Source organism: Arvicola amphibius, chromosome 12 (genome assembly GCF_903992535.2).
Source record: "Arvicola amphibius chromosome 12, mArvAmp1.2, whole genome shotgun sequence".
NCBI classification, from domain to species: domain Eukaryota; kingdom Metazoa; phylum Chordata; class Mammalia; order Rodentia; family Cricetidae; genus Arvicola; species Arvicola amphibius.
This window is the reverse complement of record NC_052058.2, coordinates 147,120,309-147,133,937: the sequence shown is the minus strand read 5'-3', so window position 1 is coordinate 147,133,937 and position 13,629 is coordinate 147,120,309. Positions and strand designations below refer to the sequence as shown.

At 39.6% G+C, this 13,629-nt stretch overlaps 1 protein-coding gene across 10 annotated transcripts in view; it reads right to left on the bottom strand.

Annotated features, from left to right (window-relative positions):
- Positions 1 to 13,629, bottom strand: part of Akap13 (A-kinase anchoring protein 13) — a 270,998-nt gene that overhangs the window by 247,197 nt on the left and 10,172 nt on the right. The gene's annotated exons all lie outside the window — the stretch shown is intronic.

Below are 13,629 nucleotides of genomic sequence, written 5' to 3'. Positions count from 1 at the left end.
GGAATTCGAGTAGAGGCTAGAAAGCTGCCTCAGCAGTTTAGAGCAATAGCTACTCTCGCAGAGGACCTTTGTCCCCAGCATTCACACGGCTGCTTACCACCATCTGAATCTCGAGTTCCAGAGTATCAGACAGCTTGTGCAGGTACTTTGTAAGATACAGTAAAATTTTAAAGAAGCACGTATGTGTAAGAAGTCTGAAATTTTACTTTCGAAACTCAGGAAGAAAGGGAGGCTCCATGAGTAGGACAGAAGAGGAATAAAACATGACAAGCCGCAGCCTCTCTTAGGGTCCATTAGAATCAGCACACTGGATCAAATGGGTTAGTTTCCATAAGGATGACCTCGAAACTTCCTATAATCATCACAGATGTGATCCAATACCTTACACACTCAGAAAGTTAAAAGCAAATTACTTAACTTCCTTCCCAATAAAACCTAGTTAGTCATGGAAAAAAAAAATAAGTACCTATGACACACTCATTAACCACAGGAGACCCCAAACTACTATGGTTACCAATCAGGTCCAAGGCTATTAATGGAGAGAGGTATAAGGTGTGACTTTACATTAATGAACAAGAGGCTTCCAAAGTACCTTAACTCCAGGAAAGAAATAGCAAATTAACAAAATGAGAAGAAAAAAACAATAAGTGTATCTGAATACACATTAATTTTAACTCCTTCTCCCAAATCCTAACACATAGTCAAATGTAAGTTACACAATGAAATAGTTGTCTAAATTAATTCTTTTGTGTATATACATTTAGGATTTTTTTTAACTTATTTTATGTGTATGGGCATTATGCCTGTATATCTATGTGTGTACCTGTGCATTCCTGGTGTCTACAGAACCAGTTTGATACCCTAAAACTGGAATTACAGATGTTTGTAAGCCACCATGTGGGTACTGGGAACTGAACGCTGGCCCTCTGCTAGAGTGGCTAACACTTTTGACTGCTCAGTTATCCTTCTAGCTGTCCTGGAACTCGCTTTATAGACCAGGCTGGCCTCAGGCTCACTGAGATCCACCTGCCTCTTAGACTAATTCTTTTTTCATTCCTCTTGAACTAATTCTTAAGTGTCCACTCATGCAAATACAGTCAGTGAAATCTGAGCTCATAAAACACCACCCACATCAGTCTTAATGCTCTAAGTTTTAAAATGGGCCTTCTCAGGCCAGGCATGGTAGTGCATACCTTTAATCCCTGCATTTGGGAGGCAGAAGCACATAGATCTCTGTGATTTTTATGCTATCCTGGTCTAAATAGTGAATTTCAGGCTTGCCACACCAGGAGTTTTTTAAAACCAAAACAAACCGAATGGTCCTTCTCCGTACTTTTCAACTCCTCAAAGAAGCTACAGCTGTTCTGTATCCACATATTATTCAAATCTTCCCTGTGTCATTTACCACACAAACTAAATTTAATTCTAAATCTGTATAATCCATGAAGTTCAAGAAAAAACTAACCATGCTGAACTATAGGGTTGTGAGTTCATTAGATCTGTCATAAATCTCCTATCCACAAGCTATTAAACAACATATTCAGATGGGGGAGGACGGACAACCATTTCTCTCCAAAATTCCTCAGACTAAAGAAAAAAATTATCCAGTTCTAGAATTAGTCTAACAGCCCAAATCTGAAAGTTAAATTAAAACAACAACAACAACAAAAACAAACAAACAAACAAAATTTCAACTCTAGAGAACCCAACCAAAATAACTCATAAAATGTGTAACTCTGGGGCACACTGAGGTCTTCCTTCCACATTATAAAGCAGCAAATACAGGTAAGAAACCCATGATAGCACATGTCTATTGTCGCCAGCACTGAAGACACAAAGACAGAAGGACAAAGAGTTCAAGACCAGGGCTGAGTAACTCAGTTGAAAGTAAGCTTACCAAACATGCACAAGACCTGGGTTCAATTCCAAATCTCTAGGACCAACCACGTAAACCAGGTACAAGGAGCACGCCTTTAGTCTCACCACGCAGGAGGATCAAAAGTTCAAGGGTTATACTGCTACATGGTAAGATGAGAGCCAGGAGAGAATACAAAAGACCCTACTTAAATTAAAAGGGCAGAGTAGGGTAGGGGTTCTGGGATAAAAGTGCATGCCTAAGTTACTGGGTTTGGGCTCTGACACCACCACCCCATCCCACTACCCCTCAAAAGGCCCAGAATTAACTTTTGAAAACAGAATGCCAGTTCTACTCCTAGTAGACCATTTTAGTCACACACAATAGCAAGTCTAAGCAAACAAAAAGCCCTGGGCAGATACCAAGTTTCTTCTTCAGAGTTAGGACAACATCTGAATTTGTCATTTGCTCAAAAAGACTTTGTAAAACCAACAACAAATTAATCATCTTATGATAGTAGTAAATGTAGTCTGCAACTCACTCTCTAAGTTATACAAATAATAATAATAATGATAATAATAAACCACCCATTTGTAGTAACAAGATTTTTCTTCATTGTCACTCAGTACATCATCTTCTCTGCCTTCCTAAATTCATTTCTATGTACACAGAAACAGTCTTAGGGGTGTGGTGGTCTGAGTACGAATGCCGCCACCTATGGACTCCTGTGTTCAAATGCTCGGTCCATAGGGAGTGGCACTGTTAGGTGTGGCCTTGCTGGAGTAAGTGTGGCCTTGTAAGGGGCGGGTTTCAAGGCTGCAGATACTCAAGGCCAGGTTCAGTGGCACTCAGTCTTTTTCTGCTGCCTGCAGATCAAATGTAGAACTTTCAGCTCCTTCTCCAGCACCGTGTCTGCCTGCATGTCGTGTCATCACGCTTTCCACCAGGACAATACTGAGATGAACCTCTGAAACTGCACACTGGCCCCAATTAAATGTTTCCCTTTATAAGAGAACGTCTCTTCCCAACAACAGACACCCTATCTAAGACAAAGGAGCTATTGCCTGCTTTACAGAAGAAAAATAAAACAGAGATCACACTCCTTTCAGTGACTTTACTGGACAACTACTCATAAATTTTCCCATTTTGTTCCTCATTTTAAAACTCCTTCTCACAATTAGTAATTCAAATACCACAAAAAACAGTTGTAGGAATGAACAGGCAATGTTTACAACAGTTTAAATATGCTCCAGTCAAAGCCTATTTACATAATACAAATAAGAAGGACAAGTACCAATTATGCAACAGCCACAGCAGTGCTGACTGTGGTTTCAGGTCACTGTATGAACTGATACAAAAAAAAAAGGCACAAAGGTCAAATTAAGTCAAACTGAAATAATAATGATGATGATGTTTAAAAAAGGAATTATGGGCTGGAGAGATGGCTCAGTGGGTAAGAGCACTGGCTGCTCTTCCAGAGGTCCTGAATTCAATTCCCAGAAACTACATGGTGGCTCACGACCATCTGTAATGAGATCTGGTATCCTCTTCTGGTCTGTAGGCATATATGCAGACAGAACACTGTATACATAATAAATCTTTTAAATAGATAAACAAACAAACAAACAAATAAACAAGGAATTGTGCCTCTTTCCCTGCTTTTGGGGGGCTAAGACAATTACTTTTCCATTTCCATTGTCCAGCATGCATGAGGTTTTGGGTTCAATCGCCACCTCTACCAAAAAAAGAAGAAAAAGTCAGAAGAGGAAACAGGAAGAATATTTGCAAAATAACAACCTTCTAAATATCAAACAACAGTTTATCAGTTTGCCCTTCAAGTCAAAATGGATTTCCATTAAAGAGTGGGTAATGGAAAAGAAGCAAGATCATCTGGAAAGAAAATCACTTAGCAGCTTTTCCACAACACAACAAAATATTTCCACATACAGAGTCTTTTAAATATAACTCCCTTTTGGGAGTTTAAAATATGTGCTTCAAAGCTGAGATTTAACAAATTAATATTTATCCCTTTATAAGGATGTTAGTGGGACTGAAGAGACATGCACAAACTCTTCTTGAGGGAGAGAGTTCAGCTCCAGCATCCCCATCAGGTGGCTCACAACTGCCTATAATTCCAGCTCCACAGGATCTGATGCCCTCTTCTGAATGTCACAGGTACATGTACTCATACAGACACACATGCACACATAATCTAAAATAAAATAAACATTTTTAAAAGACATTAGTGTTAGATGGCATTATTTTCTCCTATGGAGTGCATGACTGTTATGAATACCATGACAATTGAAGTACTGTAGGCAGATTCTCCAAAGAATTGAGAGTAAGGGCTTAAAGAGCTTTGCAACACCCATGCTCACACAGCTTACATACAACAGCCAATAGGTAAAAGCAACCCTGTGGTATATGAATAATGGAATGTAGTTCTTCCTTATAAAAGAAACAAATTTTGATACATACATGCAGCATAATTGAACTTTAAAGACATGATGCAAGGTAATTAAGCTGGTTACAAGAAGACAAATTCTAGATACTACTGATATGAAGCATCTAAAGTAGAAAAATTAATAGAGACAGAAAAAAGAGTTGCCATTTGCCAGTGGCTGGTGGATTAAAAACAGGCATTTATTGATGGAGGAGAGTTATCTGTCTATGTTTCTCTCATTGGTTAATTAATAAAGAAAACTGCCTTGGCCCTTTAAGACACAGAAAATTAGGTAGGTGGAGTAGACAGAACAGAATTGTGGGAACAAGGAAGTAGAGTTGGGGAGACGCTTCAGGCAGTCGCCATAGGGAGTCTCCATGCTGCTCCTCTCCGAGATGGACACAGGTTAAGATCTCTCCTGGTAAGCCACACCTCGTGGTGCTACCCAGATTACTAAATATGGGTTAAAGGAAGATGTGAGAATTAACCAATAAGAGGCTGAAACTATGGGCCAGGCAGTGTTTAAAAGAATACAGTTTCCGTGTAATTATTTTGGGTAAAGCTAGCCAGCGGCGGGTGGCGGGACGCAGCCCCGCCGCTTCACACTACAATTTATAGTTTAAAAGGCAGTTTTAGTTCTGCAGGAAGAAAACATATAGACAGTGATTACAGTTGTACAATGACATTAATCTAATAAACACTACTAAACTGCACACTTAAAAATAGCAAATGGCCGGATGGTGGTGGTGCCCGCCTTTAATCCCAGCACTTAGGAGGCAGAGACGGGTGGATCTCTATGAGTTCGAGGCCAGCCTGGTCTACAAGAGCTAGTTCCAGGACAGGCTCCAAAGCTACAGAGAAACCCTGTCTCAAAAAAAAAAAAAAAAAACAAAAAAAAATAGCAAATATGCAGCTGGAAGGATGGTACTTACTGCTCTTCCAGAGGACCAGAGTTCAGTTCCCGGCACCCACATGTGGTGGCTAGAGTCACCTGTAACTCTGGTCCCAGTGGTCCCTATGTCCTCTTCTGGTCTCCACAGGTACCTAAACATGACTTATATAGACACAAACACTTAAATAATTTTAAAGGTCCTTTAAAAGAAAAAATGGTTAAAATAGTAGATTTTATGCTTTATATATTTTACCACAATTAAACCTGTTCCAATTTTTTAAAACACCAACTAAGATATAAGATACTAAGCGGGTAGCTTAGTTATATAAACTCAGGAGCTTTTCTAGAACAAGCTTGTCAAGAACAAGAACTACTTAGAAAGAGGCAATCTAAATAAAATTCAAACATTTCCTCTTTCAAGAAGGAGAGTCAAACCCATGCCAATATGAATTATGCCCCAGCATGCGACTGCTCAACCAAACTGCTCCTAGAAGCTTCCAATCACTGTGGACAATGATCGATTTTACTTCCCTCCATCCACTCAGCAAGTTTCATTCATTTGACTCTCTAAATACTCAGTAGCTCTGATTCTCTTTCATCTTCCCTGCATTCTGGCTCTGGGAATCCCGTCCTAAACTAACACAATGACTCTGAATGTCCCTCAGAGGAAGTCCTTCATTTTCCCCAGCTGTCACTACCCATAATCCTCCCCAAATGAGCTGCTTTCCCTTTTGTTCAGAAGGACAAAGTAAATTCTCTAACACAAGTGTAAGACAGTTACACTCACCCCAGCTTGAATTGTTGGCCTAATTCTGTGTTCACATCCTAACCAAACTAAATAACTCAAGTCCATGTCACTGCTCCCACCAAGTTTTCTGATGTTTGTTCTTTGGTCACACCGCATAGCTCAAGACCATTCCTTCTCTTGTCAGCTCACGCCTAACACAACCTGAGTCACGCTGCAGACCCAGTGCAATCCCCCATCTGTTCCCAGTGTGCCTCAGAACACAGTCACCACAAAGCCAGGCCCAGATCATCAGTATACCGTAACTTTCTAGCTCTATCAAATATCCAAAACTCTTCCATTCCAGTGGCCTGGCACATAGTCATTCTGTGCATACATGTTCTTCCACAAGCTTACATAACTTGTACTTATGATGTACATAAAACTTACTTTCTGTTTTGTGAACAACAAAAAAAAAAAAACAAAACCTCTTCTCTGATAGGCTTTGGTGACCTGGGGTTATGCATTGCTCTCCTTTGGTTCTTTCAAAGCCTGACCCAAAATGATAAATCTCAAATGTTCTTGGATCATTCATAAAATAAGTTTGCTCCTAGAAACCATCAAATTAGCTCTATTCTACCCTATTTTTCCTACAAAGTATCTATGTAAATAATAAAGTAAATAATACGCAATCTAATGACATTTACAAAATTAAGAAGCAAAAATTGCAAACAAGTTATTAGATACTTCCCACTTCCCAACATAAAAACACAAATATGGGCAGAGAATTGTTTAATAGAAACAGGAACTGCAGTGGTCCATGTCTGCTGTACAGTACCATCTTTACTACTTTCCAATCCCTTACACTACCATGTGAAGCACAGTTAATAAAAACTCAGAGGCAAAAACTGGGGTTCAACCTCAGTTCCAAATGGCGACCCTGCCCCCAGGAATCTCAGAATGAGACAGATCTGTCTCCTCCCGTCCTATAACCCTCCCTAGTTCTGGTATAAAGGGCATGCACCACTACTACCTGGTTTCTATAACAAGCTAGTGTGGCTACTGGGATTAATGTTATACTGCTCCTGGTCAGTAAAACTGGCCAGTGTGGCTGTTTTACTCTTCTGATCCTTAGGCAAGTTTTATTTATTAAAATACAAATGAAATGCCACTACCACCATCTGCACTAAATCTTCCCCAAACTGTAGACAAAACACTTACAAAGCACATATGCCCAACAACCAGCACTATGTATAGAGTGGTGGTTGCTTTTCCTGCTTTATACACAAGGAAGCTGGAGCTTGAAAATGAATACCCAGTCCAAGGTCACAAGAGAGGCGGGAAAAAAATAAAACACGATCGTAAAAATACATAATGCCATGGTTAATTTCAGTCATGGTCCCTTCACCAATGATGTGATACATACTTACAGAAGCAAAGAGAGCCAGACACACCTTTAACCCCATCACTCTGGCAGAAGCAGGCAGAATGTGCTTACAAACACATTCAAAATGCATAAAAATGTAATGTTTTAAAAGATTTAAGATTTGTGTGAGTGTTCTGTCTACACGTTTAGACGTGTACCATGTGCACCCCTAGTACCAGAAGAGACCATAGATCCACTAGCACTGGCGTTACAGAGGTTGTGAGCCATCACATGGGTTCTGAGGAACCAAACCCAGGTTCTCTGCAAGAGCTATAAGCACTCTTAGTCATGTTCTCAGGCTACATGTGTTTCACACATGTTTTGTTTTTTTTTTTTTGCCAATTTTAAAAATACACATAGAAATTTATAGATTAAATCTAAAAATCGATTTATTCTATAGAAACTAAAATGTACATTAATTTAAAAACAAAATATAAACAAAAGCACAGGATCCTGTCATTTATTACTGATTATCAATAATGTGGCAATTCGATGGCATTTAAAACATTAAAAGTGTTCTATTAAGAGAGGGGGATGGTGGCACACACCTACAAACCAAGCACTGGGGAAGATGAAGCAAGAGTTCAAGGTCAGCCTGGGATAAACACCAAGACTCCCAAAAGAGCAAAACTAAAACTGCAAACTTGCTTTCTAAAGGTTATGGAGAAATGGGAAGCGGGTACTCAGGACTACCAGTCAAAGTGTGAATGACAGGCTTTCCACTGACAACTCGGCACCAGCGACAGCTGCTGACAGGATCCCCTCTGTGCTAGCAATTCTGTTTCTGTGAGAGGACATAAGCAAGGATACACAGATATGTGTGATAGGACTTCGCAGCGACGCCAGTAAGTAGCAGAAAGGAAGGCGGGAGCAACAGGGAGCAAGGGAGAGAAATATAACATAGATATGCAAAAAAGATAATTAGTGATAGCATACAGTCATTAAGTTAATTATGACATGTGTTAATAGTATATAAACCCAGAAATGTTTTATAATCTGTTGTCTCCAAGTACATGTGTCACAAATGGTTTACATACATGTACACAGGGATACGTGCAACCACCCTCTACCAATTTTCAAGTTTGGAAGGAGAAACAAAAAAAAAAAAATCACACTGAAAAAACTCCTCTAGATAATGTCATTTATTCCTAAGTGTTACTTGTTTGCATTATATTCACTCCTAAATTTCTGGATGGACTGCACATTACAAGAGTGATGGAAACCCAACATCCTTTATAAGGCAGAAGAGATATCTGATGAGCCTAGCTTAAGAGATCATAAAGTAGGAAATGACCCATAAAAATAAGTCAACTAGCAAAGTCAAAGTTACATAAGGCTCTGCCAAAATCATAGCTCACAATGGATAGCCTTTTCAAATCCTTTTAAACTAACACATACAGAAGAGCTGGACCCTCAACAGTTTAAGTCCTAACACTGAGCAGACCATCTAGCCTCTCTAAGCCTCAGACTCCTCACTCATAAAATAAGTTAGCAGTCCCAATCTCTTACAGTTGTGAGCATTCAAAGCCTCGACCTCTTACAACTGCCAACTGTGAGCGTTCAAACTCATCTTGCAGAACACTTGTCCTGGGTTTAGCATTCCATGGTTTCCATTTTCATCACAGTGCGGTGAAGAATCAAAATCATGCAGCTGTTATTTTAGTGAGCTTGCCCCTGGCCATTTCAACAGGCATCGAGCTGAGGGTAAGATTATACCATTTTTCTTCTGGACTCATATTTGTATCCTGAGGCATCACATAGAGGAATCATTATTTTTATTTGAATTCAAGGAGGAAATGTCTGCATTCAAGGGTGTGATGACAGAGGTTTCTGTATTGTCCGGTCCTGCAGCCATTCAGTCACAAAAAAACCTCACAGAGGTCTACATTAATTATAATCTGGTTGGCCTATTAGCCCAGGCTTCTTATTAACTCTTATAACTTACATTAACACATAATTCTTGTCTGTGTTAGCCACGTGGTTTGGTACCTTTTATCAGTGAGGCGTTCCCATCTTGCTTCCTCTGTGTCTGGCTTACAATTGCAGACTGAACCTTTCCTCTTCCCAGAATTTTCCTGTTCTGGTCGCCCATCCTATACCTCCTGCCTGGCTACTAGCCAATCAGCATTTTATTAAAATATAAGTGACAAATCTTTACAAAGTACAAGACCATTGTCCCACAGCAAGGGTGCATATCCTAGGGAGCTAACTAATCAAGTAGTAAGCTCTACAGGGCCCTAGCACTTTGGGCAAAGCAGTGAACTAACACTCTGCCATGGTTAGAGCAGAGAACTGTGGTGTTTCACAGGATTCATGGGCTAGGATACAACGTGCACAACAGGGGCCATGGGAAAGAGCCTCTTGGTTCTTCTTGAGGCTTCATGAAAAAAAAAATCAACATTTTTAATACACTACCCAAATTATGAAGCACAAAAATTAAGGTATTCAGTTACCTTTAAAAAATTAAAAATAAAGGTATTTTCTTCATAAAAATCAAAGTGGGAATGCACTGTATAAAGAAAAATAATCCCCAAAGGGAAAAAGGTAACTAAATCTTTTATGGAGAAGTGGAAAAAAAAACAACAAAAGCCTAACATAAAACCGAAGATAATTTTATATAAATCAGAACATTCTTGCACTGGTATTTAAAAGAAACAGTCAACTGGATCAGCACAGGGAGAACCTAAAACTGCTCATATCCATAAGTGGTACAGCTTTGTTTAACTTTTCATGTCTAACTTGACAGACACTTCTGATCTCATACAAAGGTGCTATATAAAAGGTTACGGTCTTATTTATGTAACTGTTCTCTGTTGAAAGGAAAATGGCTACTCAGCTCTCATCTGCTTTAATAAAGTAGCTGTCTGATTAGTGTCCTGGAAACAGATCATGTCATGTTTTATAAAAGATGTTTCAAGTTGCATAGTATTATGAATTAGTGTGAGATACTATTTAAAATTCACCATTGAAAATGAATAAAACTGGGGCTAGAGCAATGGCTCAGTGGTTAAGAGCACTGGCTGTCCTTCCGGAGAACCTGGGTTCAATCCCCAGAGCCCACATGGTGGCTCACAATTGTCTGTAACTCCAGTCCCAGGCCATCTAACAGCCTCTTCTGAACTCTGTACAAGTGCACAGACATACACACAGGCAAAATACCCAAACAAACAATAAAATAAAAATTTAAATAAATTTTGAAATCAAGTGTGGTGGCACACACTTTAATCCTAGTACTTAAGAAGTAGAAGCAGGAAGATCTCTATAACTCTTGGTCTAATGAGTTCAGACCAGGAAAGGCTATATAGTGAGATCCTGGCTCAAAATAAATTAGTAAAAAAAGAAATAAAAAACTATACTTTATTTCCAGCACCTGGGAAACAGAGGTGCTCAAATCTCTTGAGTTTAAGGCATACCTGGTCTATACAGTGAGTCACAGGTCAGCTAAGACTACTCTGTAAGAAATTGACTCAAAAATTACACACACTCATGCACACACAGAGAGAGAGAAAGAGAGAGAGAGAGAGAGAGAGAGAGAGAGAGAGAGAGAGAGAGAGAGAGAGGGAGGGAGGGAGGAAGGGAGAGGGAGAGAGAGAGAGAGAGGGAGGGAGAAGGAGAAGGAAAGGGAGGGAGGGAGGGAGGGAGGGAGGGAGGGAGGGAGGGAGAGAGAGAGAGAGAGAGAGAGAGAGAGAGAGAGAGAGAGAGAGGTTTCTGTCCCGCCCAGTCCCGTAGCTGTTCAATCCCAAAGAAACACACAGAAGCTTCTATTAATTATAAACTGTTTGGCTATTAGCTCAGGCTTATTTTTAACTTGCACTTACAACTTAAATTAACCCATAATTCTTATCTATGTTTAGCCATATGGCTTGGTACCTTTTTTTAGTAAGGGATTCTCATCTTGCTTCCTCTGTATCTGGTTGGTGACTGACTCTGCCTTTCCTCTTCCCAGAATTCTCCTAGCCTGGTTGTCCACCTATACTCTATACTTCCTGAATGGCTACTAGCCAATCAGCATTTTATTAAACTAATATGAGTGATAAATCTTTACACTGTACAAGGCCATTATCCCACAGTGCATATGTGTATGTGTCTGTATGTATATGTATGTATGTATGTATGTATATATATATATATATATATATTTTTTTTTTTTAAACAAAGAACCAAACCTGCCTGTCCACAAAGCTCTAATTTTTTCTTTGAGAACTACAGAGATTGGCTCAAGGGTTAAGAGCACTCACTGTTCTTGCAGAGAAGCAGAATTCAGTCCCCAACACCCATATGGTGGCTTACACTCATTCATAACTCCAGTTTCAGGGATGGCAATTCTTTTGACTTCTGTGGGAACCAGGTACCCATGTGGAATGCATACAAAAATGAAGGCAAAATTCTCATGCAAACAAAATGAAATAAATCTTTAAATTGTCTTAAATAAAATAAAAAATAATGAAATTTTGGGCTGGCAAGAAGGCCCAGCAGGTAAAAACAATTGCCACCAAACCTGACAACCTGAGTCTGCTCCACAGTACCTAGGTAAGGAAGAATGGAGTTCCTCCCTCAAGTTGTCCCTGATCGCCACATGTACATCATGGCAAGCATACACTGGTACAATAAATAAATAAGATTAAGTAAAAAAATATAAGTTTTAAAAAATAGGGCTAGCCATATGGCTCAGCAGGTTGACACTTTTGCCATGAAATCTTAATCCCTGGAACCCATATGGTAGAGAAAACAGAATCCTACAAATTGTCCTCTGACCTCCACATGCACACTGTGGCACACATGTGTGGAGGTGAGCTCACTTGTACACACACACACACACACACACACACACACACAAAGAAAATAAAAACATAAAACTTAAAAAATAATAACTGATAGACAACTTGTTTTAGGCAGGATCTCAAACTGCATCACCTATTCCAGATCAACGGGCAGGAGGCTCTCCCACCTGGATGCAGAGTCAGTCACTAAGAGTACAGACACCTACAGTTACACTGAGCTATCACGAGTTCCAGGATCTGACCTCAAAAGAAGCCTGCACATCATGCACTTTTACCAGGTGAGCTATCTTCCTGGCCCTAGGGCCACGCTTATCTAGCACCATGAAGAACAGATCCATATTCACGATAAAATGTTTATTAAACATGCATGCGAAGCTCTCAGAACTCGTCCCCTTTCTGCCATCAGGTACTAAAGCTGCCCTGGCGAGACTATCTAGACTAAGATTCAGGTTCCTCTGAATGCTGCGGCTAGAAACAATGACGAAAAGGATGCCCTTGATGTAGGAAACGAACCAGATACAGTATTTTCTGCAAAGGCAATGTTATAAAGTACAGTAATAACAGTTAAAGTTATCTATTCCAAAGAAGGCAGGAAGTCACCAACACTTAAAACTAATCTTCAATAATATGAATCATTCTCTGTCCCATTTCTCGTCCAGGAACCTAAGTTCTAGATCCTCCTCTGACCACCTCTTTAGGACTACACAAAAGGTGAGTCACTGAAGCAAGATAGAATGCTTGCCAAAAGGAAACCATGTGCCTCGAAGCAGATTTTAGAGACAATTTCTCTAACATTTTCTTTCTATTACAAAATAAGATACTGATATGCATGGCAGCTGCAGCAGTAACACGGAGGATAGCAAACAGAACTATTATTTATTTATTTACTTCTAATCAAAACTAAACCTTTATCTTGTGTCTGTCATAAACTTACCCTATTTCTCTACTCCAGACAATCATGACAATAAAGCAGAGCTTTGACATCTAATGATATTATTACTCCACGTGTACGCATAACACCTAAATCAAACAGATCCTCTTCTTAATAAAGAGCAAAACATGCAAACAAGTGCTGCAAACAAAATTAGAAGAAAAACAGCAAATACCTTGAGCAAGGACTTCGTACTGAACTTAGCAAAATGTTCTTTACTCCTAAGCATCACTGGTATCTTCGTCTACAGAGAAGGCCTAAGAAACTGAGTCCTTCCAGAGACAGAAGAATGACACAGAATCTCCAGAGAATAAAAGGAAGTATTATCCTGTGTCTCACTTGCCAACCCAAAAAAGTTGATCGAGTCTGTGTCATATAGAAAAACAGTAAGTTTTTTCTCTATTAAAACCTGAGTCATAGACAAATACAATTTCACAACTGGGTGTGGCAGCTCACACCTAAATACCAGTACTGTACTCTCAAAGCTGAAGAGGACTTCTTGGAGTTCCAGGGCAGCCTAGGATATATAAGAGAGCTCCAGGCAAGCTACAAAGCTTGCCTCAAATAATTAAATTAA